At 36.4% G+C, this 27,417-nt stretch overlaps 1 long non-coding RNA gene across 4 annotated transcripts in view; it reads left to right on the top strand.

Moving 5' to 3' along the window:
• The window catches only part of LOC144581708 (uncharacterized), a 187,696-nt gene that overhangs the window by 125,107 nt on the left and 35,172 nt on the right, over positions 1-27,417 (top strand). For 3 of the 4 annotated variants that reach the window (XR_013532799.1, XR_013532802.1, XR_013532800.1), the window contains 3 exons: positions 11,422-11,570; positions 12,670-12,734; positions 16,722-21,933. This is a non-coding gene — a long non-coding RNA (uncharacterized LOC144581708). The remainder of the gene's footprint in view (positions 1-11,421; positions 11,571-12,669; positions 12,735-16,721; positions 21,934-27,417) is intronic. The other variant, XR_013532801.1, reaches the window with a different exon arrangement.

The raw sequence follows: 27,417 nt of genomic DNA, 5'->3' as shown, positions 1-27,417 counted from the left end.
ATTCCTTCCTTGCTTTGTTTGTGCGTTTTGTCCAATTCTTTGTCCAATTCTTTGTTCAAGAACCTGGTCACCCTCCACCAGTTACAGTGGGGATGAATAAATCATGGGTGTGATTTCTAATGGTCTTGTGATAAACTTCTCATGAGGCCATTAGAGTACTGTTTCATGATAAAGTTCTCATGATAGCAGGTTGTTCGAAAGCATGTAGCACTTCTTCCTTCACTCTCTCTCTTTCCCGTCAGCCATCCTTCTCCTTTGCCTTCATTCATGATTGTAAGTTTCCTGAGGTCTCTCTAGAAGCAGAAGCCTGGACAGCCCACAGAACTAGAACTACAAGCCACTTAAACCTCTTTCCTTTATTAACGACCCAGTCTCAGGTATGTATTTCAGCAGTGTGAGAACAGACTAATACATCAGAAACAAAGGAAAAGCCATCAGTCTGGATCCCATCAACATTTAAAGAATAACAAGGGAATATGAACAATGTGATGACAATGCATTTGGTAACTTCGATTAGTGGATAAATTCCTCGAATGACACAGATGACCAGAATAAACACAAGAAGAAGTAGAAAATCCAGATAGTTGTTTAGAAGTTACTCCATCTTGAGGTGGTACTTTAGGTTCCCCATCCTTCCTGGTTTTGGCTAAGTAGCAGAGTTGCTTTCCCTGACAAAGCAGAATGTAAAGGCTAGACCAGATTACACAGAAGGGCATGAAACAGGGAGGGGGTTTTGATGTGAAGGCACTAAGGTGGACAATGTAGAGATAATGCAAGCAAAATCCCTCCTGAGAAATTCATCATTGCAAAGTCAATATAATAAAGTGAAACTTGTGAGGGAGAATGGGGAATACTATTCAGAGAACACAAAACCACGACAGAACAGTAGCTTGGAATCAGCCATTAGGGAATAATTCACTTGAGAACCAAGAGATAATTCATAAAAAAGGATGAAGGAACAGATGAACATGAGATTCTTGTACAGGCAAAATGGTTTTTTTTTTTTTAATGGTAAAAGGATATTTCCTTTGCTTGGTAACAAAATGAAGGAGAAGTGGTAATAAGATAAAGTTTTCAGATTAGGAAAGAAGTCAATAAAACTTACAGTTAATGAAGTAGTTGGGATTGAGGACTTATATACCTTTAAAAAAACAAAGAATGATAAACGTGTGCAGAAGCAACAAGACAAAAAGGGAGCTAAGTTCCAGGGCTGGGAAAATGACTAGGAAATGTGTGGGGGAAACTAATGAAAGATAAGAGTTATTTTAGTAGGTTTGTTTATACGGGTCCACTTTGGTATCAACATCCAGTCTCCAGTTCTCATGGCAGTTTTTATGACATGGTTTTAGGTAGCAACATGGAGGTCAGAGACCCCTGTCTGCATCTGCCATTCTTCAGGCACCTTTAACTCAAAATAACCAATATGCCCAAGTTGCATATTTTGGGTGGCATGTTCTGAACTCCTGTGGAATGACTGAATTCTTTATTCAGAGTCTCACATGGCCCTAATACAAGTGTAGGCTGGGCTTAGTTGTCTGGAGATTCTGGGGAAAAACCTGTTTACAAGTTTGTCCTTGTTTTTGGTAAAATTCAGTTCATTGCCGTCTAGCAGTCAAGGACCCCTGTCAGCAGCTAAAGGCTTCCCACATTCCTTGACATATGGCCCTTATGTCTTTGAATAATAAATGGAGCATCAAATCCTTCTTGTGTTTCTAGTCTCCACCTACTTCTTCTGCTGGTAACCTTTAAAGAAAAATACACACACACACACACATTACAGCTTGAGCCACCACACCCAGCCTCAATTTACATCTTGATTGCATAACGAATAATTTAGATTAGCTAGGCACTCATAAGTTGATCAGCGAAACTCAGCTAAACTCCAATTGGCATTTTTACTCAATATGAACAAATTTTACACTGAAAAAACACATTTTTAAAAGCCAACAGAAATGAGGAAGTTTAATTGCATATACATAAGTATAAGCATGTAGATATGCTTATAATTATATATATAATATATATATAATTCAGTCCTCTATTTTATATATATAATATATAGTTATACATAATGTATATAATTCAGTCCTCTATTTTATATATATAACATATAGTTATACATAATGTATATAATTCAATCCTCTATATATTATATATCTATATATGCATATATATGTAATATATAGAGGATTGAAAAAATATATAGCGCCCAGTTGCAGTTCTGGGAAGAGCTTACTAAAACCATGTCCCAGCAACTTCAAAGGGCAGTAGCCTGATATTATTCATCTTTGTCTTTTTAATATCCATAGAGGGCAATGGCTAGCACCATGTAAAGGTTCAATAAATACTTGCTGAAATGAAAAAATATATATATAATTAATATAAAAAAATAATATATATATAGAGTTTCATGGAGATTGTGAACCTGCTGAAAACCCTTAGTGCATTCCAAAGTCTAAAGTGAGTCATTTGAGACTGTGTGTGGCTCTACTCGCCCAATTAACGTATACATCTGTAGTTGAAGTATAACTATTCTAATGTGATCATGCTGGAGGGAATCTTCTAGTTGGTGTCTTTTAAATAAATTAATGACGTACATTCTCTAGTCTCTGAAGCAACCTCTAGATGACTAAGATTGAATCCTTTGAAAAAGGATGGCCTTTTTCTCCCTTTTTTATTATGTTGTGTGTTTTTCTAATTCCTGTCACAGTTAGTCCTGAGTGGATTATGGGATAAAGATTGGTCTTTTGTATATGGGCTGTCCCATCTGTGTTGACATGGTACTTATGATTCATACTTTCAGGCAACATTTAAACCAACTATGTCAAAGAGCATGTAGATATTTTTTGGCTTCTTTCCTACCTACTGTTGGCTTATGCATATGCAATTATACTTCCCCATTTCTGTTGGCTTTTAAAACTGTGTTTCTCCTGTACAAAATTTGTTCATATTGAGTAAAAATGCCAATTGGAGTTAAGCTGGGTTTCACTGATCATCTTGAAAGTGCCTAGCTAATCTAAATTATCCTTTTTGCAATAAAGATATAAGTCGAGACTGGTTGTGGTGGCTCAAGCCTGCAATCCCAGAACTTTAGGCGAATCACCTGAGACCGGGGGTTCAACCAGCCTGGGCAACATCATGAAATCCTGTTTCTACAAAAATACAAACATTAGCTGGATGTGGTAGTGCGTGCCTGTAGTCCTAGCTGCTTGGGATTCTGAGGCAGGAGAATTGCTTGAACATGGGAAGTGGAGGTTGCAGTGAGCCCAGAGTGCACCACTGCACTCCAGCCTGGGTGACAGAGTGAGACCCCATCTTAAAAAAAAAAAACTATGTTAGTCAAAACCATCAATTATAAAATCAGTAGAGTTTGCTAATTTAACAAAAGTTGACATTCCTTGCTTTTGCATAGATTATGTTAATTTTCCACTCATGTTTGAAAAGGGGTGAATTTCTGATTTTAATTTAAAATGTCCCATCATTAGAAACTTTTTAGAATTTAAGTTGTATAACTAATATTTGTCACTTTGATTTGCCATGTATAAATTCAGTCCTCTAGATATTATGCAAATGTATCCAAAACTTAGTGATAGCACTGCTCTCCATATCCAGTACGTTAGCCAAGTCCTTGAGTTAGCATTGCTTAGAGGTATCTGTCTTACAGAGACAACTCTAATTAAAATGAAATGATTTCTGGTGAACAACTTTCCAGACTTTAAGACATCTGTGCACCCTGTTCAGCCCATCACAGTAATTTAAAGGACTTGGCATTAGGAAAACGAGCGTAAAACTTTGAAGTCATGTACTAAAATTTTTTCTAGCAGCCACATTAATGGCAGTATCTCTTTGAGTGAACATTTAGTTTATCCAGCCTGCCAAATGGTCTTTCATTTGGCAGGCTGGATATATAAATGTTTATGTCTTTCAAAATGGAAGAATGTTACATAAATTTTAAAATATTCTTCGTCTTATAGCAATATCACTGACCCAGCACTGGGGAGGGGTGATTCTTCCAGGTGAAAGATGTTCTTGAGCTGTCTCTCTCTATTCCATTGCTCAAGGGTGTGTCTATTTCTGCTGTATCCTGGGCTTCCATCCTTTGGGACCACTAACTGGATCATGTCAGTTTCTTAGGGATGTGGGAAGTTTGTGGGTGTGGGTATGTGGAGGAGTGAGAGGTAGCAAAATCTCCAGAAGCAATATCATATTGCAAAACGCATGCACTGATCAGGTATATTAAGCTAAGTATCTCTGAAATGTGTGACAAGTTTCAATTTCCCAAGAAGGACATTGATTCTCTTCCACAGATTTTCTTTGGAAATGGTAAATCTATCGTCATCTTACATCATCATTCTGTGGAAAATCTTGCTCCCATTTTCTTGTTGATAAACAAGAAACATTCCCATCCACTGAGGTCAGACAATACTTGGAAAAGTGGAGGTGTCCGTCTCAGCAGGGAATGTGGTGATCAGGAGAAGCTGAGCAGATCGAAAGCTGCAAGGACTTTTCAGTTTTTCTGAGTCAGGTCTCTACAGTTTACTTTCATAACTTTGTCTGAAATGCAAATTCTCAGAATGCCAGGCACACCCATATTCTAGTGCAAGAATAAAAACAAAATCGAAAGCCAACTACAGTTTTTTTTTAATCGCCTATCACTTTGATCTTGTTCTCTCGTCTATCCTTCTCACTCCCAAATAACTGTAAGAATAGAAGGCTGTCTGTATTTAATGAGAAAAACAACTATAAAAAGGGAGTAATTCACACAATGTAGATACATTCCTAATTGACCAGATGCCCTCTCTTCTTGCTGAGTGTTCTGAACAGTATCAGGTATTCTTGATACATTGCTTTTCAGTGGTACACCTGACCTTTATTAAGAGAAAAAAATGCAGGGATGAACTCTCAAATCCATCTGCTGCTGCTGTTGGGCCTGTTTTCTTTTCTCACACAATATTAAGGGTAGGCTTACTTGAGATTCTATGTTCTGGCAAGTCATGTTGCTGAACTTGGCAGAAGCATTCAAATATCTTTATTAGATGCCATGAATCAAGTTCCATTGCAGAATTATTAACCTTTCAAATCTGGCTGCCTTGTTTTGTCAACCACACAAAAAAGTATGGCTTCAAATAGAGTTTATTTTGAGGTGCAGTGATCCAATGATAAATGTAATCTTGTTCCATAGCCTAGATAGGCAATCTTCATTTAAAACACATGTATCTGTGAGTTTAAAATGTCTACGCCAGTTCAAAATATGATTCACTAGATTTTGCCAAAGAAAAGAGTTGGGCTGAAAAGTAACTAGATGTTTCTGATAAATGCCAATATTTTCTTTGAGCCTGACGACAATTCGTTGGCTTTTGTTGTTTAAAGATACAAATCGCCATAGTTTTAATGGGAAATTCTGTTACTACTTTCTTGGGGCAAAGATTTGAAATTGCTTTCTCAAAATTGCTTCCAATTCCAGGAATCTAGCCTAAGGGGATCTAAAATCTCAGAGAGGTACAAGACTTAGCCTGCCATTCAGGCATGGCCCCAGCTATCAAGAAAAGCTGTAGACGATGAGGAGTTTTTGCAAATACCAGTGAGAAAAACACTTAGCGTGTGTATGGTATTGGCACTCTTGAACCTGAGTTTTGCTTTTATAGCAGGACTGCAGCCTGGAGCCTTTTGGAGGTGAAAGATTATATTCAACAGGTAAATTCAGAAATCTCTCTACCAAGGTGAAAGGTAGGGAAAGACAGAGTTATCAGTTCCCCGAGATTAAGAAAGGGAAGCTAGCATCATCAAGGATGGTTTTGGTGTGCACTAACATTCTGTGTGACAGGCGACAGGGGATAAACTAGCATAAAAATTCTAGTCTGACTCTGAAAATCATAAAATGACCCAAATAAATACAATTTAATGGCATTTTTAGAAGACTGATAGGTAGTCGAATCATTGTCTATGTATGATACAATTGTGGGTGTGAATGTATTAGAGATCTATTGCTTTGTACAAAGTCAAACTATTCTTTTGTTGTTTATGAAAATATCTGTGGTGAGTTGGAGGCATTAACTTTATGTAAAAAATGTTGTGTTCTGGGTGTTGTATGTGATTACTTCATAGAAAATAATTCTGTCAGAATAAAGATGAAAAAGTACTTGCTCTTTCAGCTGCTATTTCTGATCCTGTGAAACTTTGATAATTGGCCCATGGATTTATTGGACTAAATGATTAACATGTATTATGTCTCTTTAAGTCTCGGTTTACCTAGGAATGCTTTTTTTTTTTCAGTTGTGTAATAGGAGCTGACTGAACACATAGGTTAAATCCTGTTACCTTCACAGTGTCTATTACTTTTAATTGTTCAGAGGCACTAAGCCAGGGTAAAACCCTGTCATTTTGAGTGGTTAGATTAGGAAATGGAACGCCTTAGTTGTGTATACAAGTGCAGCTTACATGCTTAACACTCCACCTGTGTTCTCACAGCCACCGTGTGCTGTAAACACTCTATGTTTATGAAGTTTTACGATACAAACTTAATGGAATGACTAAGGAAACAACCTGCCGTTATTTTTCTCCAGTTGCCATCCATTTAGAATGTTTTGACTTGGAAATGTATCCTCTCCTTCCTATATATTTAAAGACTCTGTTAAAAATCAAACGGATCTTGAGCAAACTTTCAAAAGGTCCGGGAGGTGTTTAATTACTTTGTACCGAAACTCTGGCATTTTGTATTTTGATTTGGGTTTTCTGGTCATTGCTATTGTACCCTTCTTTTCTGGTACAGACTCCCCTTCACAGAAGTCCCCATAAATTAAGCTCCTTTCCATGAGGTGGAGAGATGAAGAAAGGACAGCTCTGTTTTAGTTTCCTCCGTAGAATAATGCATATTTGTTTTATATCATGAGAGGCTGTTAAGTTTGGGCTCTGCTTCCAGATTTCCAGCTGGTTTTATAAAAAGAGAAGAATACATGACATATTTTCTTTTTCTCATCCAGAAAGAAACGGTTTTATGTCAAGTCAACTTGTAAGTTACAAGTTGAAGGAAACTGCTATGTAAATAAAAAGGCTGATAAAAGAGAAGAAAACAGGGCAGGTAGAGGCACGCTGCCCAGAAAAAAAAGCATATCATCAAAAATGACTTCTTTTAAACAAAGGCTGAAATGTTTATATGATTTACCACACTCTGAGTTTATACCTAGCTCTAGCCCATGAAGTAATCTCAGCTCCAATATGTTTGCAAACAGCTAATGTCCTAAAGTCTTCACTATATAATACATTAAGAAGAATTTGTTATGAGTTAAAACCAAAAGAAAAAATATGAATAAGCAAGTTAAGACTATGAAGGCTTACCCAAGGGCAGATATTCACCAACGTTCAGACATGAGTTCGGAGCAAACTTTATTTACATTTATACAAAACTTGTTAACCCCTAAAAATTAAAACTTTCCCTTCTGACATAAAGTTCAGTATAGTATTTTTACAGACTTTTGGATTTTGTCTTTTAACAAAAGTATATACATATAGTTAATCGACTTGCTCTTTAGTTCTACAATATCCACTTTTAAACAAGAAAGACTAAAAAATGTTTAGTCGAGGATTTTGCACTTTTATCTGGCTATCCCAACAATTTAATAATAACTAGTTTTTTGAGGGGAATAAAATGAAATGAAAAAATATTAAAGATAGGAATTTTGGATGGATACTTTAAAAGTACCATATCATATATCAAACACTATATGGGAAACCATATTACTAGAATATTGAAAGGAATTCCATTAACCCTATGAAAAAATGCTTTTTTCCTTTGCATAGTAGTCTTCTGTTGGGAGCAACAGACACTGGAAAATATAAGAGAGAAAGAGGGGTGAAGGTTGAAAAAGCTGCCTATTGGATATTATTATGCTCACTACCTCCGTAACAGGTTCTTTCATAATTCAAACCTCAGCATCATGAAATATAGCTTTGCAACAATTCTCCATGCATACCCCCAATTCTAAAGTAAAAGTTGAAAAGAAAAAGTTAATCTTTTGTATGCAGTAATTCATACACATGTATTGTATTGTCATTGAACATTCTCTTCACATGAGGAAATATTCTGACAGTGGAATTGAAAAGTTCATGAGTAATTTTCATAACAGTTTATATATATTTACATTAAGGAATAGCCACGATATTCAAATAATTTCAACTTTGGCTAAAGTTGCTAGCATGATCAAAGTAATTCTATTGAATTTCTTGATCCATTTTTAGAAGGTATAAGGCGGAGCAGGGAGCAAAGCCTTGGGCAGGCTTGGCTGGGGACCTGAACGGGTGGTTGGTGTTTTGAGCTCAGCATTGGATCTGATGGGATAATTGCCAACAGAAAACAGATAAAAATAAAACAATACAAATAAAAAATAAGATAAAATTTATTGAGTACTTACTAAACTCAGAGATTGTTCTAAATGCATTATATATATATTTTAAAACTCACAGTGATCCTGTAATAGTTACTATTAATTTTAATATCTCAATTTTCTTTTTCTAAAACCAAACATATAAATACTTATATTGCCATGAAATTAAACTAGTCAATCAGAGTTTCCAAATTCTGGAGGAATCAGGCAGGAAGAAAAATATCTTATTTGTCAATGTACATTTTAGTTTATTAAAATATAGTCCGCTAAATTGTTATGAGTGCTAGTTTGCTTCAGAGAAAGGGGCTCTTCATATATCTACAAAAAATAGAACATTGCAACATCAATAGTGTTCCAAACGAAACCCACAACTATCCCTCCTCAGTTCATTCGGTTCTATGTAATTAATTCTTGTTCTGCTTGAATCTGGGTTAAATTCTTGGGTCTCCTGAATCCATCTGTTTCTTGACTAGAATTGTCAAAATCCTGATTCAGTCCAGCAAAATATCCATGTTAAAAAAATTGAGGTAAGTTAATCACTTAAACAGAAATACAGCTATTCATTGCCAACAGATCTGGCTTCCTAAGATTTTGACAAGGTCTTCCTAAGGTTTTGATAAAGACTTCCTTTTTGTCTTTATAGGGAGACAAATACAAAGACATGGCAAGCTCAAAGGCCATGTAGTAAGTGGCCAGATCTAAAGGGAGACCCAAAGGCAGCAGCGCAGACAGTTTTCTTGAGGTAATAATTACATAGGGTCAAGCAAGGAACTGATTTTAAAAATCAAAATTAGCTTAATCATAAAGGATCAGAGCTCACACCCAGAGGGAAAGTTACCTTTACTGGTGTGACTTTCTGCTATTATTTAGAGGCCTTTGCACTCTGTCACTGAGGTGGGTACCTTATGAATTGGCCAATATGTAACCGAATAGAATGAACTTTAGATATATCCTCTGTTAGGGGAGGCTTAGGTCCTAGTCTTAGCTCTACTAGTGAATTAAGTAGTTTCAGTATGTCATGGGAATATTGGGTAATCTATTAACAATGTATAAGACATAAATATATATATATATATATATATAACACATATATATATAGAGAGAAAGGGGGGAATATTGGGGAATCTATTAAGAATGTTTTATAAATATATATAAATGTGTGTGTGTGTATATATATATATAAATGTGTGTGTGTATATATATATATATATAAATGTGTGTGTGTGTGTGTGTATAGATAGATAGATAGATAGATAGATAGATAGATAGATAGAGGGAGAGATGGTTTCAATCTGTCACCCAGGCTATAGTGTAGTGGCACAATCATGGCTCACTGCAGCCTTGAACTCCCAGGCTTCAGCAAACATCCCGCCTCAGCCTCCCAAGTATCTGGAAGTACAGGCATGCACCACCACGCCTGGCCAATTTGAAACAATTTTTGTAGCAGTGCAGTCTCACTATGTGGCCTAGGCTGGCCTTGAACTCATAGGCTCAGACTATCTTCCTGCCATAGTCTCCCCAAGTATTGGGATTATCGGCATGACCCATCACACTTGGCCAACGTATATATTTTATTCCTCTTACATTTTATATTCAAAATCAGAAGCTTGCATTTGAGCTACACACTACTTATAATTTATTATTTTTTTTAGAAGTTGTCTACCAATGTTTGGGAGCTAGAAATCTATGAATAATACACCATAGTAGATCTTTTAAATGCACTCAGTATTTTTTCAATATACAATCTCAGGGTTCTATAGTTGTCTTTTCCCCCCATCTTGGAACTATGCCAGGATACTGAAGGTTAGAAGTCATGCTGAAGAATTTGCTTCTTTAAGATTTTTAGCAAATGTAATGTTCTAAGGCTGTCACTTTGGCAATCAAAGCTTCTGTCTTTGAGGTAGAGATTTTCAGACAGAAATGAAAAATAGGATCCAGAGTTTGCCTTATGCCATTTTTAAAAAGTTCTTTGTGGTAAATACTTCACATACTTGGCAGAAATTGGATTCAGATTCTTTGGCTATAAGAATGAAGTAGAATTATCAACTGACCATGAAACTTGTGTGTATAGGCTGAATTTCTGAATTTTAATTTTTGGCATCATACTTATGAATGTTTTGTTAGCGATCAATAAACAAATGTAAATTGATCTTTCTTCTGAGTCTGGGATTTTTTGCTACACTCTATTTGATTTAGTAATTCTAAGTTTCTTTTTTGGATTGTATTACTAATTTTTATGGTGGGAGTGGGGATGTGGAATGGAGAGTGATGAGTGACTCTGTAGTTCCTGTGGCTCAATAAAGTGATATTCTACCAGGCTTGGTCCATTTTGCCAGAACCCCAATGGAGAAGAACAGGCTGCTGGCCGCTGAGCTGATCTGAAACCTAGAAGCCTAAACAGTATAATTTAAAATATTTCCTGATTAAATAAAATAAAAGTAAAAGGTCGGAATTTCAAACACAGAAGGATTTGACATTAATCTACTGGTAAATTGGTACTGTCATCCAAATGAGGCTTGAATGGTGCTGTTCTCCCCACCCCCCCAAATCAAATCAGAGACATATAAAGCAGGATTTTTCATTTATATCAACTATGCATAGCATTACTTTTCCTTCGTATTATAACTTTACCCACAAAAGCTTTTTCTTAAAATAAAATACCAGGTCAATAATAAATGGCAGTTATACACCTTCATTTAATGCCTCTCTCTCGGTCTCTCTCAGATAGAAAGAAATGAAAACATTTAAGACGTTTATTCTGCAGGAGGAAAACATCTTTCACAAAGTGATTTTACAAAGATTTTCTTTCAAGCTACTCCATAAATATTTGGAAACCTCCCCCAAGTCAAATAATCTTTTATTTGATATGTCAGAAAAAAGGCAGCCAAAGATATAGTAGACAGATAGCAGAATGGAAGGAAAAAGAAGGGTCCTATTGCTTTAGGAGAAGCAAAGTCTATTAAATAAGAGCTAAACCAGCTTTGGTTATGTCTGGATGCAATTCTGGTACTTAATCATTGCTTTTTTTGTTTGTTTCCAGTGAGACAAGTAGAAGTTTTTTACAAAGCTGGTTCATTTCCAGTTTGGATGGAAAGTGCAGCATGACTATCTTGCAAATATCTTGTTAAGGACTAATCGCCAAGAAAATCCCTGGCTGGCAGGAAACGGTGGAGTGAGTGTGTAGAGAAAGTGAGTAGGGAGGCACGCTGTGAGGTTTAAAAGATGGCATCCATTCGGGTTGTTTGTAGCAAGTTCCTGGCCTGAAAGCTGTTCTTGTGCTAGGACATGTTCTGGTTATTTTGCCAAGTGTTGGTGTCAGGGTTCATAGTCATATAAATACACAGTCCAAGCAGTAAGACGGAATTCATAAACACTCTCTAAAAAGTTCTGGCATGGGGGGAACTAAAGTAAGTGCTGTTAGTTTGGGGATAATTTTTGTCGCTCTACTACTCTTTTCTCACCTTCACCTGTCCTTATCATCTGTTCCCCACTCAGACCTGCTTCCTCTATAGGTCATCAAACTCCAGTAACCTCTTTCTTCTAGAACTTTTCTTGACCCAATAATACATGTATTCCATTTCCTTAGGGTTCTTATCTCTGCTGAAGCTAATCTGATAAACTAATGTCTGCCGAGCTGTTTAATAACAGATAATAACTTCTACCTTGCCCATCTAAGAATATAATTTTGAATATTGACGTCATGCTAAATTTTATCTCAAAAGAATGACTGAGATTGAGTATTTTATATAATGGAGCAGCTGGTTAGTACAGAGAAGATACTAGACTAAGCAACCCTGATATGGGTTGCTTTCTGGGCATATTGTTCAACCAGGGCTTTCAAAGTTGTCATCAAACACTTATAAAAAGCAGCTGAATGAGCTGCTACATATACGCAATATTGAAAGAGTGCTTGGTCCTAATTAACTCATAGATTTTCCACCTGGTATTTTTTTCATAAGTTCAAAATATTTAATTGCTAAATAAAAATTGTGTATATTCAAAGTACACAGTTTGATGATTTGATATACCTATACGTTTTCTAATGATTACCACAATTAAATTAATGAACATATTCATCATCACCCATACCTACCATTTGTGTATGTCTGAATGTGTGGTAAGTTTCACTTAAAATATGCTCCTTAATCAATCAAATCTCAAATATACAATAAAGTACAATAATTAACTGTAGTCACCATGTTGGGCATTAGATCCCTAGAACTTGTTCATCTCATAACTGAAAGTTTGTCTTTCTGAATAACATGTCCACATTTTCCCCACACTCCAGCCTCTGGCAACCGCCCTTCTGCTCTCTGCTTCTATGAATTCCACTTTTGAAGATTCCACATGCAAGTATGATTATTCAGTGTTTGCCGCATTTATTTGTCTTTCTGTGCCTAGCTAATTCCACTAAGTATAATGTTCTTCGAGTTCATCCATGTTTTTGCAAAAGGCAGGATTTCCTTTTTATTCATTGAATAATATTCCTCTGTGTGTGTGTGTATGTGTGTATGTATGTGTGTGTATTTTACCTTTCAATTAACAGTTACATTGTTTACAAAGCTTGTCTATTGTGAATAACACTGCAATGAACTCAGGAGTGTGGATATCTCTTCCAAATACTGATTTTATTTCCTTTGTTTATATATGCAGAAGAGAGATTGCTGGTACACGTGGTAGTTCTATTTTTTAGTTTTTGAAGAACTTTCATACTGTTTTCAAAATGATTGTCCCAATTTACAGTCCTATCAACAGTAGACAAAGATTCTATTTTCTCCACATTCTTGCCAGTATTTGTTATTTTTTTGTCTTTTTTATGACAGTCATGCTAACAGATGTGAGGTGATAATTCACTGTGGTTTTGATTCACATTTCCTTAATGATTGGTGACATCGAGCACATTTTCATATACCTGTTGGCTATTTGTATGTCTTCTTTGGAAAAATGTCTGTTTGGATCATTTGCCTATAATCAGGTTATTTGATTTTTTGTGAGCTGTGTGAGTTTCTTGCATATTTTGGTTATTAACCTCTTACCAGATCTGTGGTTTGCAAATATTTCCCCCATTCTGTATGTTGTCTTTGCATTTTCTGATTATTTCTTTTGCTGTGCAGAAGCCTCTTTGTTTGATGTAGCCTCACTAGTTTATTTTTGCTACTGTTGCATGTGCTTTGGATGTCATATCTAAAATACCATATTCAAGACTAATGTCAAGGAGCTGTTCCCCTGTGTTTTTCTCCAGGAGTTTTGTAGCTTTAAATCTTTCATTTAAGGCTTTAGTTAATTTTTGTACACGGTATAAGACAAGCATTCAATTTCATTCTTTTACTTGTGGATATCCAATTTTCCCAACACCACGAATTGAATCAGCTATCCTTTTCCCATTGTGCATTATGGCACCTTTGTTGAATATTAGTTGACTATGTATGTGTGAATTTCTGTCTGTTATTCTTATAGCTATGAAATGCTATATGGAACGAAAATATATGATAGTAACTAGTTTAACCTTTGCTATTTTCTAGTGTTCATTCCCTGGATGAATACTACATTACTTTTAAATGGCAAAACTGCAATTACTTTTGCATCCACCTAATAGATACTTAACGTATTAGTAGTAGTGATTTTGGTTGCAAGTAACAAATCCCTGACTTAAATTAGCATAAATCCTAAACTAGATTTTTTTGGTTTACATATCAGAAAAGTCTAGATATGTTTTGATTAAGGCAGTCTCTCCGTTTTCTGTGATTCTCTCGGATGTTCCCTCCTCTCTATTCTGTTTTCTATCATATTTGCAAAATGGTTGCTAATAGTCACCAACCAGGGCAACAGCTTACTTGGTTCATATGCAAGAAGGGAGAGAGAGTGTCACATTGGATAATCATTGAACGAAAGTTGAGATTTACTCTGATTGGGCCAGTCACTGTGGCCAGGTAAAAGACAAATGCTGATTGATCTGGGTTTGGGTAAAAGTTCTTATGGAACCAGTATCTATTTTAAGTGAGGTAAAATAACTTCAAGCCGAGATACAGTCAGTTCTTCCAAAGTTAATGGCTACAGTACAACGGGGAAGGGATATTTCTAAAGAAAATTCTGAGTGCATTTGTAAAGGTGAAATAAATTCTGAGTATGTAGTAAAATATTATTCATCAAATTTCTTTACATGGAGTCTATTCTTTCAACCTCTGAAAAGTGTAAAGGAAAACAGAGGTAAATAGTTTATTGTTTGTCAAATTCAAAGATCCTGTGTGACTCATATCTGGTTTGGCAAAAACACTTCCTTTCTCCTCTATAGCAATCAAATCTTTGTTCATTTCATAGAACTGGGCATACATACTTAGTCATGTGAAAGATTCAAAGTACTGTGTGATTAAATGGCACTTCTCACTCTGAGTCCTATGGAGAAGTTCTGAGATGCCTCACATCATTTATTTAAAAGAAAAAAGACCAAGATGATATTCAGTCATACTGATATATTACACCTAATTTTTTCTAAGGTTTACAAATGCCCATCTTGAGACTCAAGACAGGGCATGGATACATCTAAAAGAAAAACAGAATTCTGAGGAAAGAACAAATTATGTTAAAGAGTTATTATCTACAAATCAATTTACTTTATCCTGACCTTTCATTGTAGATTTTATTGCTATTATGTCATCTATCAATAGCTGTTACTCATCTCTCCTACCACTTACAACAGAGCTTAAGACATCCCTTTACTTAATATCCATTGGATGTGAATAAATGAATTCTGCTATCTGACTGCTTAGCTATTTTTTTAACCACCTAATTTTAATTTGATGTCTTTATGATTTCACCTTCTTTATTACAGTGATTTAGTTTTAAATCCATGAAGAAAAAAATCTAGGAGAAAATCTGTCTTCAATTTCCTTACTTTTAGATGGTTATGTTTAAGGACAACATAAGTGGCAGAGAGCATCAAATAACTAGTTTCTTAACTGGTAGTGACAGCCTATAGCTTTCGTGCTCCCATCCCCAGCTTTATTGCTACCAGGGGTTCTTTATCCAAGTATAACCTCTTTATCTTCCTCTGGTGTCTAAAATTCTTCTGCACATTTATCTCTTATTTGCTTTAACCTTGTTCCAACAAATTGCTTTTTAGAGTCCTTAATACAGCTTACAGTTAGAAACATTTCCAGGTACTTATACACAAATTAAATCATTGTTTCAAGGTTAGAAAGTGAAATGGCTGGATTTTGCTCTTCTGGCCCTGGCTGTGGGTCTTTCCTCACCTACATGCTACAAAGCTCAAGTTTTGAAAAGGGAGAATTGATGTGGAGCTTTATGTACTTTAACAGAAGGACAGACATGGGTGATTCATTGTTATGAAGAACATGTGGATAGAAGAGCAGCCTTTGAAGAGAAGGATAAGAAAGATTAAGAATTCAGAAAAAGTCCAATGACTATAAAATTTTCATTTTTTCCAGCTAAGAATTAGAATATTGTTTCTTTATCAACTTAAATTAAAGCAATGTAAATCTAACCCCATGAGTTTTAATGGCTATGTACTGGAAAACTAAGGGGTTGTCTGGCTGACATCTTTCCCTCATTCCCATGCATACTTGAGAATCAGGGGACCTTTTCTATAATTTCTTCCTGCTGGCACTGTTGATTAGTCCAGAGACCAGGCACAATCCCTGAAATGTGTCAATTAGAGTCCTTAGAACAGTTTTAGAAATGGAAACTCAAAACGGAAGTTTCTATCTTTTAATATGCCAGGAATGTAACTATGATAGCAGTGTTGGGAGCAATTAGGACCATGTTTTCTACCCTGTGGATGGGAAAAGGTAGGAGTCATCATTAGTCTGATAATTGAGTCAAACTAGTCATAACACATATGAAAGATTCAGTAAATGTTATTTAAAACATGAAAAATAAAAATGAAATGCAATTGGTGGTGAAAAAAGTTGGCTAAGCCCTCAGATAGCAAAATTCATTTATTCAAATCCAGTGAAAATATTAAGCAAAGGTATGTCTTGAACCCTGTTGTCAGTGGCAGGAAATGTATCAATCTGCGTGACTCTTGTTTCAGGTCTCTCATCCTTGCCCCCAAATCAAAGAAGTCAATAGCACTTTTAACACACTGAGAAGGTAATACTAGTTCCTTCTTCAGTTAACAAAATTGGCTTTTTGGGGAGGTTTAGAATTAAATATAGAAATAGTTAAGTATATAAAGTCTGTAGTATTAAGAGCAATATATTCATGTTTGGTTATATAATATTTATAATGTTTAATATATATCTATATTAGTTGTCTATTGCTATAAAACAAATTACCCCAAACTGTGTTGACTTAAAGCAACAAAATTTTATTACTTCATAGTTTCTGTGGATCAGGAATCAAGGAAAAGATTTTTTGGATGCCTCTGCTTTAATGTCTCTTCAAGGCTTCACTCAAGGTGTTGGCTGAGGCTGCAGTTTCATCTGAAGACTCAACTGGGAAAGGACCTGTTGTCAAGCTCATTTATATGGTTGTAAGTACAATTCAGTTTCTCATGAGTGGTTGGACTGAATGCTTCAGTTTCTCACTGGTTGGTTGTTGAAGGCCTCATTTGATTCTTTGCCATAAGGGCCCTCTTAGGGAAATTTAATTAATTAGAGCCAGCAATCAAGAGAAGATGAATGGTCACCATAGACAGAAACCAGGTTTTTTGTTTTTGTTTTTTGTAACCTTATCTTGGAAGTGACATCATTTCTCGTGCATCCTATTCTCTGAGAGGGAGTGTCTATATCCAGCAAACACTCAAGAGGGGTTACATAGGAGTGTAGACACCAGGAAACGAGGATCACTGGGAGCTATTTTTGAGGCCACATAACATATTGGCTTATTAGAGAACCTGACAGTTGAGACCTTTGAATCCCATTTAAAATTATAACTTAAAATTTGATTTATTCTTGTTATTTATATTGAAAAACATAAGAGAATTGTTCCAAGACTATGGAGAGTATTGGGATGTTCCAGAGAACTTTAATTACCATTTTTTATGAATTGAATTTGTCTGATTTATTGGAGTAATTTAAGTACCTTGGAAACTTTTGCTTATCAACTTAGGCAAGTAAAAAGTAAATCAAATACATTAACTTCATAAGTGTGTTCTACAATATTTAAGTCAATCAAATTAACTAAATTGTAAGAAGCCTGATTGCTTAGTGCATTCTGCTATCTGAATTACTCATTTAGTCAAAGACTATTTTGAGCATAATTGTTCAATTTTACTGAATTTATAAATAGAATTTTATGATTGCATAGAGTTAAGGGCTTAAGACAAATTAAATTTGAGAACTTTTTACATGGATAAATTGAATATTAATTTAAGAAAATCCCAGTAGCCATGATTTGTTCTCACCATGTAAAAATATATCTATTACATATAAAATAATTTTTTCATGTATGCATATATATGTGAGTGTATATATATACAAATATATAAACACATATATACGTGTCTATATGTATGTATAAATGCCCTCAGAGAAAATAAAATCTCACATTGACAAAAGCTAATCTACAGAGAGGGGAAGAAAGAAGATTCAGATAAACCAGAAGAAAGGAGAAGTGCTAGCACTTCTGGAGAGCCTAGTTCCAGTTATTCCTGCCTTTAGTGACATTCCTGTTCTTGAGTTCTCTAAGACACTTTGGTCATTGTGCTGAAATTGGAGATGATTGTTTTTTCACTTGTAACAAACAGCCCGAACTCATCTATATTGTTCCTTGATTCTCTGTTGCAGAATTGTATATTTGTGAAATAGCACAAAGCCAGTGAAGACAGTGGCTTCCCTAACAAGAGCAGTGCAGTGAGAGCCAGCCAGAAAAGCTCTCCACCTTGGCAGCAATGAGACTAAGACGCTTATGCTTGGGCTGCTTTTTTTTTTTCCAGATCAGTAAATTTCTTCATATATTAAAGTAAAATGGTTTTAATATCTGATCCCTGACTCATGTGGATATGGGAAAGTAGTAATAAATATTAATAACAAATAATAAATCTCAAAATATGTTGAAAAGTGATTCTAGTTCAAGATTGAAGGTATTAGTTATATTTCAATGATCTTTCCAAGGGAGTTTAAACTCATTCATTTTGTGATATTGGAGTAATCATGGTATCGGTCTAATATGGTTATTACAAGATTTGATATTCAGTGCCTGGCACAGTGTCTGGAACACAGTATGCCTTTAATAAATATGAATGATGCCACTGATGTGTCAAAAAAATTTTTTTAGACAAGGTCTTGCTCTATTGCCCAGGCTGGAGTGCAGTGGCACAATCGTGACTCACTGCAACCTAGAACTCCAGAATTCAGGTGATCATCTTGCCTCCTGATTAGCTGAGACTACAGGCTTGTGCCACCATACCAGGGTTTTTTAAAAAATTCTCTATTGCCCAAGCTGGTCTAGAACTGCTGAGCTTAAATGATCTTTCTGCCTTGGCCTCCCAAAGTGCTAGGATTACAAGTGTGAGCCACCGTGCTGCACCCTGATGTGTTTCAAAACTTTGTGCACAGGATCTAAAATCCTCTGAATTATTCTAGAGCCATTCTTCCTTTTCACTGCTCAGTTCCAACCCGACACTGGATTCTGATTCCCTAATTGTGCTCCCGCCTCTTTAGCTCCATTGTTACTGCATTTATTAAGACCTCTATCATCTATCCTATGGAATGTTGCAAAATTCTTCCACTCAGTTCTTCAGACTTTCAGGTTCACTCTTATCTGTTTTATTCTGAACCAACCCCAAACAGACACCTGTTCAGGTAACTTCTTGATTAACATCCACAAAAAGTTCCCCATTGCCAAGACAAACTGCAAACCTCTTAGAATGGCACTCAGGATGCTTCATGCTTGCTTCCAATGCCAAGTTCTATACTGAACTCATAGAGAAGTATAATCAGAAAACTGGTTATAGTTTTTTGAACTAATTATGCAGTGTCTTTCTGCCTGAAACATCCCTCCTCCCAAACTCTTAAGAATTGTTCAAGGATCTGCTCAAGGCTTCTATTCTATGAAGCCTTCTCCTTCCCTGACCCACTCAGGCAGAGTTCTCATTATAATCGCCTATTAACCTTGTACATAAATCAACTACAATCATTATAACATGAAATTATGTCTTTTTATTCCTTACATGTTGGCTTTCCAAACGCAATTGTGAGCTCCCTGAAGGCAGGCACATAGGGTATTTATTTTTGGCTTTTTAGCTTCTAGTATTATGCTTGGAGTTGGGTGGCTTTTCGATAAATATATGTCAAATTAAAGGCAGATTTGGTTTGGTACAGTGCCTCGAATCTGTCATCCCAGCACTTTTCAAGATTAAGGCTGGAGGATCATTTGAGGTCAGGAGTTCAAGGCCAGCCTGGGCAAAATAGTGAGAATCCCTTTCTACAAACAAGTTTTAAAAATTAGCCAGGCATGTTAGAGTGCACCTGCTGTGCTGCCTCCTCAGGAGGTTACAGTGGGAGGATAGCTTGAGCCCAGGAATGTGAGGCTGCAATGACCTATTACTGTACAACTGAACTCTAAGAACCTCTCTCTGAAAAAAAAAATAAAGGTAGATCAATTGATATTCTTGGAATTCACAATATTACAAATTAAAATGACAAATTCACTCAGTAAAGATCCTGCTCGAGAAATCTAAGAAGATTTTTTAACTTTTCTCACCAATTTCCCTTATACTGGGGGAAAGGCCTATTTTAGACTATACCAAGTATTCAAATGAAGTAAAACGAGTTTGTCCCATTCTTTAGGTAGTGGAACAAGAAAGAACAGAAAAGCATTACATTTCTCTAGTTTTTAAATATTTTTAAAATTTTTGTTTTTTGAGACAGAGTCTCCTTCGTCAACAAGGTTGTAGTACAGTGGTGCAATCTCGCTCACTGCAACCTCCATCTCCCAGGGTCAAGCACTTATCCTGCCTCAGCCTCTTTAATAGCTGTGATTAAAGGCACCCAACATCATGCCCACTAATTTTTGTATTTTTAGTAGAGATAGGGCTTCACCATGTTGGCCAGGCTGGTCTTGAACTCCTGACCTCAGATGATCCACCTGCCTCAGCTTCTCAAAGTTGTAGGATTACAGACATAAGCCACTGTGCCTGGCCATTTCTTTAGTGTTTTACGTGCAGATGAGAACATCATAAAAGTAAGATTCGTTATGGATTAACTGAAACACTTGGTCAAGCTGGACTTGATTGACTATAAGTTAAAGGGGAATTCAAAGAAGGACTGATTTTCCCCTTTTTAAACTTTTTGTTTCTATTTAAAGCACAGGAACACCAACAGGAAGGGATTCAGGGAAGGTTATGATTGAGAATTACTATGGAGTTGACTTAAGGTTTTCCCTGTACTATAAAATACTTACTGAGTCAAGAGTGAGTAAATGAAAAAAAAGAAAACCATCATTTGCCTTAAAAATCTCTTTTAAAAAAAGAGTAATCATTTAAAAGAGTAAGTTTTAGTGGAAACTGCTCTTTCTATCCATTCTGGCTTTCTGCTCATCAAGCTGTGTTGTGTGTGTGTGTGTGTGTGTGTCTGTATATGTGAAGAACTCACCAAGTAGTGTGATTTTCCTTTGTTTTTTCATTTTTCCTTCAAGTTTTGAATATTTTACAGCAATAACAGAAAACAGAATTGTTTGGAGTCCAACATTCCTCATTAATCATTCACCACAACTTGTAATAAGATGGGTAAAGATAATGGGAAACAGAGATCGATCACTACTCTGTTATACTGTGTGTGAAATAATTTGAGATACGTAAGCAACCCAGCAATGCTGGGGCCTAACTTGGGATGTTTTAGAACACATCCAGTAGTAATCGTCCAGAGAAGAAATTCTGTGACGGAAAGGACAGTTTGGGTTACAGCTGATAAACCTCCACTATATGGTTCAAATCAACCAACAAGTGGTGAGTATTGCTATGGACCAGTGAGACAGGGAAAGGCCTGCTTGTCTGTCTTAGGACCAACAAGTAGTGAGTATTGCTATGGACCAGTGAGACAGGGAAAGGCCTGCTTGTCTGTCTTAGGACCAGCAAGTAGTGAGTATTGCTATGGACCAGTGAGACAGGGAAAGGCCTGCTTGTCTGTCTTAGGACCAACAAGTAGTGAGTATTGCTATGGACCAGTGAGACAGGGAAAGGCCTGCTTGTCTGTCTTAGGACCAGCAAGTAGTGAGTATTGCTATGGACCAGTGAGACAGGGAAAGGCCTGCTTGTCTGTCTTAGGTGCTACAATTGTAATATAAAAAGCTTATTCATTCTCTAATTGAATCTGAATCAACAATGATTACAAACATCTGTATGCAGAAAATTAAATTCAGAAATCTATTCCTTATGTTTTATACTAGGCTAAATATAAAAAGCCTACTTCTCTGTGATTTAACCAAATCTCTTCATAGTATCTTTACCCTAAAACTCCCGCCACTCCCCACACATCTCCTGATCTTCATTTTCTTCCACTTGCAGGAATTCCACCCTAACCATTCTCCTGCTCACTCTGCTACCCTCTTCAATATGGGGAAGATTTACAGAGGAGTATAAAATGGGAATAAGGTAGGCAAAGCCAGGTGGAATTTAGAGAAGCTTATAATTTGATAAGGAGTAGCCCAGATAAGGGCTGAATGGTGAATTGTGGTCTGATTGTGAAGGTTCTGGCTGGAGGGCTGGACTTCATCCCTCTAGAATTAGAGGCATGTGTTAGATGGATTATACCACCAACAGTATTTGGGGTCAATTGACTAGAACAGAAACTGGAGACTTGAGAGTAGCTATGAAAAAAATAAAAATGCATTAATACACACAAGATCTATGAGAACTTGGCTTTTGGCAGTGCAATTGGAAGTGGATCAGAAGAGGAGAAATGAAAAAGATAAAAGAGGGCCAGGCGTGGTGGCTCATGCCTGTAATCCCAGCACTTTGGGAGGCCGAGGCTGGCGGATCACGAGGTCAGGAGATCGAGACCATCCTGGCTGACATGGTGAAATCCCATCTCTATTAAATGCAAAAATTAGCTAGGCATGGTGGCAGGTGCCTGCGGTAGTCCCAGCCACTCGGGAGGTGGAGGCAGGAGAATCGCTTGAACCGGGGAGGCAGAGCTTGCAGTGAGCCAAGATGGCACCATTGCATTCCAGCCTGGGTGACGGAGCAAGATTCCATGTCAAAAGAAAAAAGAAGAGATCCTATGCTAGAAAGATGTAACTTTCTCCCTCAGTCTTGTAAATTTCAAATGCAGTGTGTTCTCCCCATGAAATGCTAGGTATTTGCTTGTGCTAGTCACGTAAACTTATACTATTGTCCCACTGAGAAGGTCGAGGAAAGGGAAACAACAAAAAAGATAAGTTTTACCGTGACAGTTCAGTGGTCATCAGATAAGGACAATAAAATTTATTTAAGAAGAGTAATACTGAAAACACCATCCTTGTTAGAGAAACCTCCCTATCCCCCATTCTGACCCAAATGAACAGGAAGCATGGACCAGGTCATTAATGAACTAACATTTTGTCACAACATCTAGATAAAATGAACATTGGATTTATCCAATGTTAGGTGGCTACTGTGACTCAGAGGCTGCAAGGAAGCACCCAGGTGGCATTAGATTGGAGCAACAGCATAAGTAGCAAACTAGGGCCATAGGTTGTAGAAGCATTTCTACCAAAATACTTCAGGTAGTAAGTGGAATGGAGAAACCAAATGTTAGAAAAAATTAGAAAGAAATCAAAATAAGGAGAGAATACCATAAGGATCATTTTTGATTAAGGGAATATTACTATGAGGTATATTTACTTTGTGTCAACTCTATTGCAATGACGTTATCTAGTAATGTAGAATGTTCTTAAGGTCATTCAGTTCAACTTCTCACTTTTACAGAAATGTTGTATAGAATCTCTAATATGTGACTAGCTAGTATCAGCCTCAACCATCTCAATCAGCAAATTTTTCTGCAAATGAAAACTACAAAGGCATTTCATTTGGAGTATCTTAATTTTGAAGGTATCTACAAGTACACCCCTTTCACCTTTACTCATCATAGTTCTGTTTCCAGGAGGCAATTATGTCTATTGTATTTCCTTATGACAATTCCAAGTATTTACAGTTTTGTCTGTTTTTCTCCCATTGTCACTAAGATAAAATCCAAACTCCAGCTTGGCAAAAGCCTCTTAAAATGTAATACTTAGACTCAAACACAGTATCCCAGAAATCATCTGATTAATATGAAAAATGAACATATTAACTTCCATGTTTTGGAAATTTATATTTCTTTTAAGACAGTCTAGTATGCATTAGCCATTTAATAGACATTCATTCATTCAACAAATATTTACTTGATGCACACCATATTCTATGCATTGTTTCATATGCTGTGATTAGGTAAAGAACTGAAACAGGTAAGGTCTTTGTTTTTGTAGAGCTCATAATATGGTAGGGTAGAAAAATATAATGAAAAAACTGACTAACATAAATTCACAGAGGATCAGCGCTATGAAGGTGAAAACAAAATAAGTGTGGTGTGATAATCTAGAATGAGATAAGTAAGTGATTAATTTAGAGTGACAGTTGTGGGATGCCATTTTAAGGACATAATATTAGAGTTAAGTGATTCTTGGAAATACATAGGAAAAGAGCCATCTAGGCAGAGTGAAGAGTGAATGCAAAGTTCCTGAAGGGTAAATGTTTGGCACATTCAAGGTGCGAAGAAGCTAGTGACGCTAGAGTGAATTCAGAAAGAAGGGGAGTGAGAATAGGTGAAATCAGAGATGGATTTTATCTTATTTGCAACCAGAGACCACTGGAGGGTAGTAAAGAGGAGTGAGGGATGATCTGACCTTCTCTGTGATCCCTTACCCAATGGCAGTTGACCTTGAACAATGAGGGACTGGGGCACTGACTCCCTGCACATTCGAAAATCCATATAACACTTCTGACTTCTCCCTAACTTAACTACCAATAGCCTACTGTTGACCAAAAAGCCTTATCGATAACGAATAGTCAACGGTATTCTTGCAATAAAGTAAGTTAGAGAAAAGAAAATGTTAAGAAAATCATAAGGAAGAGAAACATGTTTACTATTTATTAAGTGGAAATGGATCATCAGAAGGTCTTCATTCTCTTCGTCTTCACACTGAGTAGGCTGAGGAGAAGGAGGAAGAGGAGGGGCTGGTCAACATAATGGCTGGAACAGTATCTCACATCTCAACATTAATATCAAATGCAAATGACCTAAATGATCCACTTAAAAGATGCAGATTGGCAGAATCGGATAAAAAAATCAAAAATCAAATATCTGCTATCTTCAGGAGCACAAGTAACACATAAGGTTTCTTATAGACTCTAGGTAAATGTGTGGATAAAGATATTTCATGAACATGGAAACCAAAAACCAAAAGTGAGTAGGAACAGCTATTCTTATATAAGATAAAACAGACTTTAAAGCAACAACAGAAAAAAAGGAGAAAGAAGGTCATTACAAAATAATAAAAGGATCAATTCAACAAGAAGATATAACAATCCTAAATATACATGCACCTAATGCTAGACATCCCAGATTCATAAAGCAACTACTACTAGACCTAAGAAAGGATATACAGCAACACAACAATAGTGGGGGACTTTAACACTCCATTGACAGCATTAGACAGATCATCAAGGCTGAAAGTCAAAAAGGAAACACTAGACTTAAACTACACTCTAGAATAAATGGACCTAACAGACATTTACAGAACATTGTACCTAAGAACTGCAAAATATACATTCTTCTCATGAGCATGCAGAACATTCTCCAAAATAGACCATATAAGCCACAAAACAAGTCTCAATAAATTTTAAGAAATAAAAATCATATCAAGTATATCCTCAGACTATTGAGGAATAAAACTGGAAATAAATTCCAAAACTACAAATATACATGGAAATGAAACAATCAACTCCTGAATGACTTTTGGCTTAACAATGTAATCAGGATGGAAATTAGATTTTTTTTTTTGAAATGAATGATAAGAGTGACATAAGTTATCAAAACTTCTTGAATACAGCAAAAGCAGTAGAGGAAAGTTTATAGTGCTAAACACTTACATAAAAAATTATTAAAAATCACAAATTGACAACCTAATATCCCAGTTAGAGGAATTAGAGACATAAGAACATACCAAAGACAAAGCTAGCAGAAGAAAACAAATTACATGGGGCCAGGTGTGGTGGCTCACACCTGTAATTCCTGCACTTTGGGAGGCTGAAGTGGGCAGACCACTTGAGCTCAGGAGTTTGACACCAGCCTGGGCAACATGGCGAAACCTCATCTCTACTAAAAATGCAAAAATTAGCTGGGTGTGGTGGTGCATGCCTGAAGTCCCTGCTACTTGCTGGTGCTGAGGTGGGAGAATTGTTTGAGCCTCAGAGGTTGATTGAGGCTGCAGTGAGCTGAGATCGCACCACAGTCCTCACAGAGCAAGACCCTCACTGAGAAAAGAAAGAAAGAAAAAAACAAAGAAAGAAAGAAAAGAAAAGAAAGAACAAAGAGCAGAACTAAATAAAATTGAAACAAAAATATACAAAAGGTTAATAAAACGAAAAGCTAGTTCATTGAGAAGATATGCAAAACTGATAGACCACTGGCTAGATTAACCAAGAAAAGAAAATATTCAAATAAGCTCAATTAGTAGTGAAAATGGAGACATTTCAACTGACATCACAAAAATACAAAAGATTATTGGAGATTCCAATGAATGCCTAAATGCAAACAGAATAGAAAATCTAGAGAAAATGCATAAATTCCTAGAAACATACTACCCCCTTAGCTTGAATCAGGAAGAAACAGAAATCCTGAACAGACCAATCACAAGCAATAAGATTGAATCAGTAATAAAATAAATTACAAACAACCAACAAAAAGCCGAGAGACCGACAGAGTCACAACTGAATTCTACCAGACATTCAAAGAATTGGTACCAGTTTCACTGAAACTATTTCAAAAGATTAAGAAGGAAGGAATCTTCCCTACTTCATTTTACAAAGCCAGTTTCATCCTGATACAAAAGCCAAGAAAGGCCATAAAAAAGAAAGGAAACACCAGGCTAATACCCCTGATGAATACAGATGCAAAAATCCTCAACAAAATATACTCAAAGCAAATCTATAGGATATCAAAACAAAAATAATTCACCATGATCAGGTGGATTTCATTCCATGGTTTAGGGATAGTTCAACCTATGCTAATCAATAAATGTGATTCAGCTGGGTGCAATGGCTCACACCCACAATCCCACCACTCTGGGAAGCTGAGTTTGAGACCAGCTTCGGCAGCATAGCGAGACCTTGTCTCTGCTGCTGCTGCTGCTGCTACTACTACTAAACTAGGTGGGTGTGGTAGTGTGCACCTCTGGTCCCAGCTACTTGGGAGGTTGAGGCAGGAGGATTTTGAGCCCATGAGGTTGAGACTGCAGTGAGCTCTGATCATGCCACTGCACTGCAGCCTGGGCAACAGAGTGAAAACCTGTCTCAAAAAGATGTGATTAATCACATAAACAGAATTAAAAACAAAAACTATAGGATCATCTCAATAGATGAAGAAAAATCGTTCAATAAAATCTAGCATCCCCTTGTGATAAAACCCTTCAACAATCTAGGCACAGAAAGAACAATCTCAAAATAATAAAGTCATATATGACAAACTCACAGACAACATCATACTGAATAGGGAAAAGTTGAAAGCATTTACCCTTAAAACTAGAACAAGACAAGGATGCTCACTGTCACCACTTCTATTAACCTAGTACTGGAAGTCCTAGCCAGACCAATCAGGTAAGAGAAATAAAGGGCATCCAAATTGGAAATGAGGAAATCAAGTTGTCTCTGTTTGACAGTAATGTGATTTCATACCAAGGAATCCCTGAACACTCCTCCAAGACTCCTAGATCTAATAAATGAACTCAGTAAAGTATCAGGTTACAAAATCAATATACACAAATCAACAGCACTGCAATACATCAACAATGACAAAGCTATGACTCGAAGAACTCATTCCCCTTTTAAATAACTGCAAAA

The sequence above is a fragment of the Callithrix jacchus genome, chromosome 3, assembly GCF_049354715.1.
Source record: "Callithrix jacchus isolate 240 chromosome 3, calJac240_pri, whole genome shotgun sequence".
Taxonomy (NCBI): Eukaryota; Metazoa; Chordata; class Mammalia; order Primates; family Cebidae; genus Callithrix; species Callithrix jacchus.
This window is presented reverse-complemented; position numbering and strand designations above follow the sequence as displayed.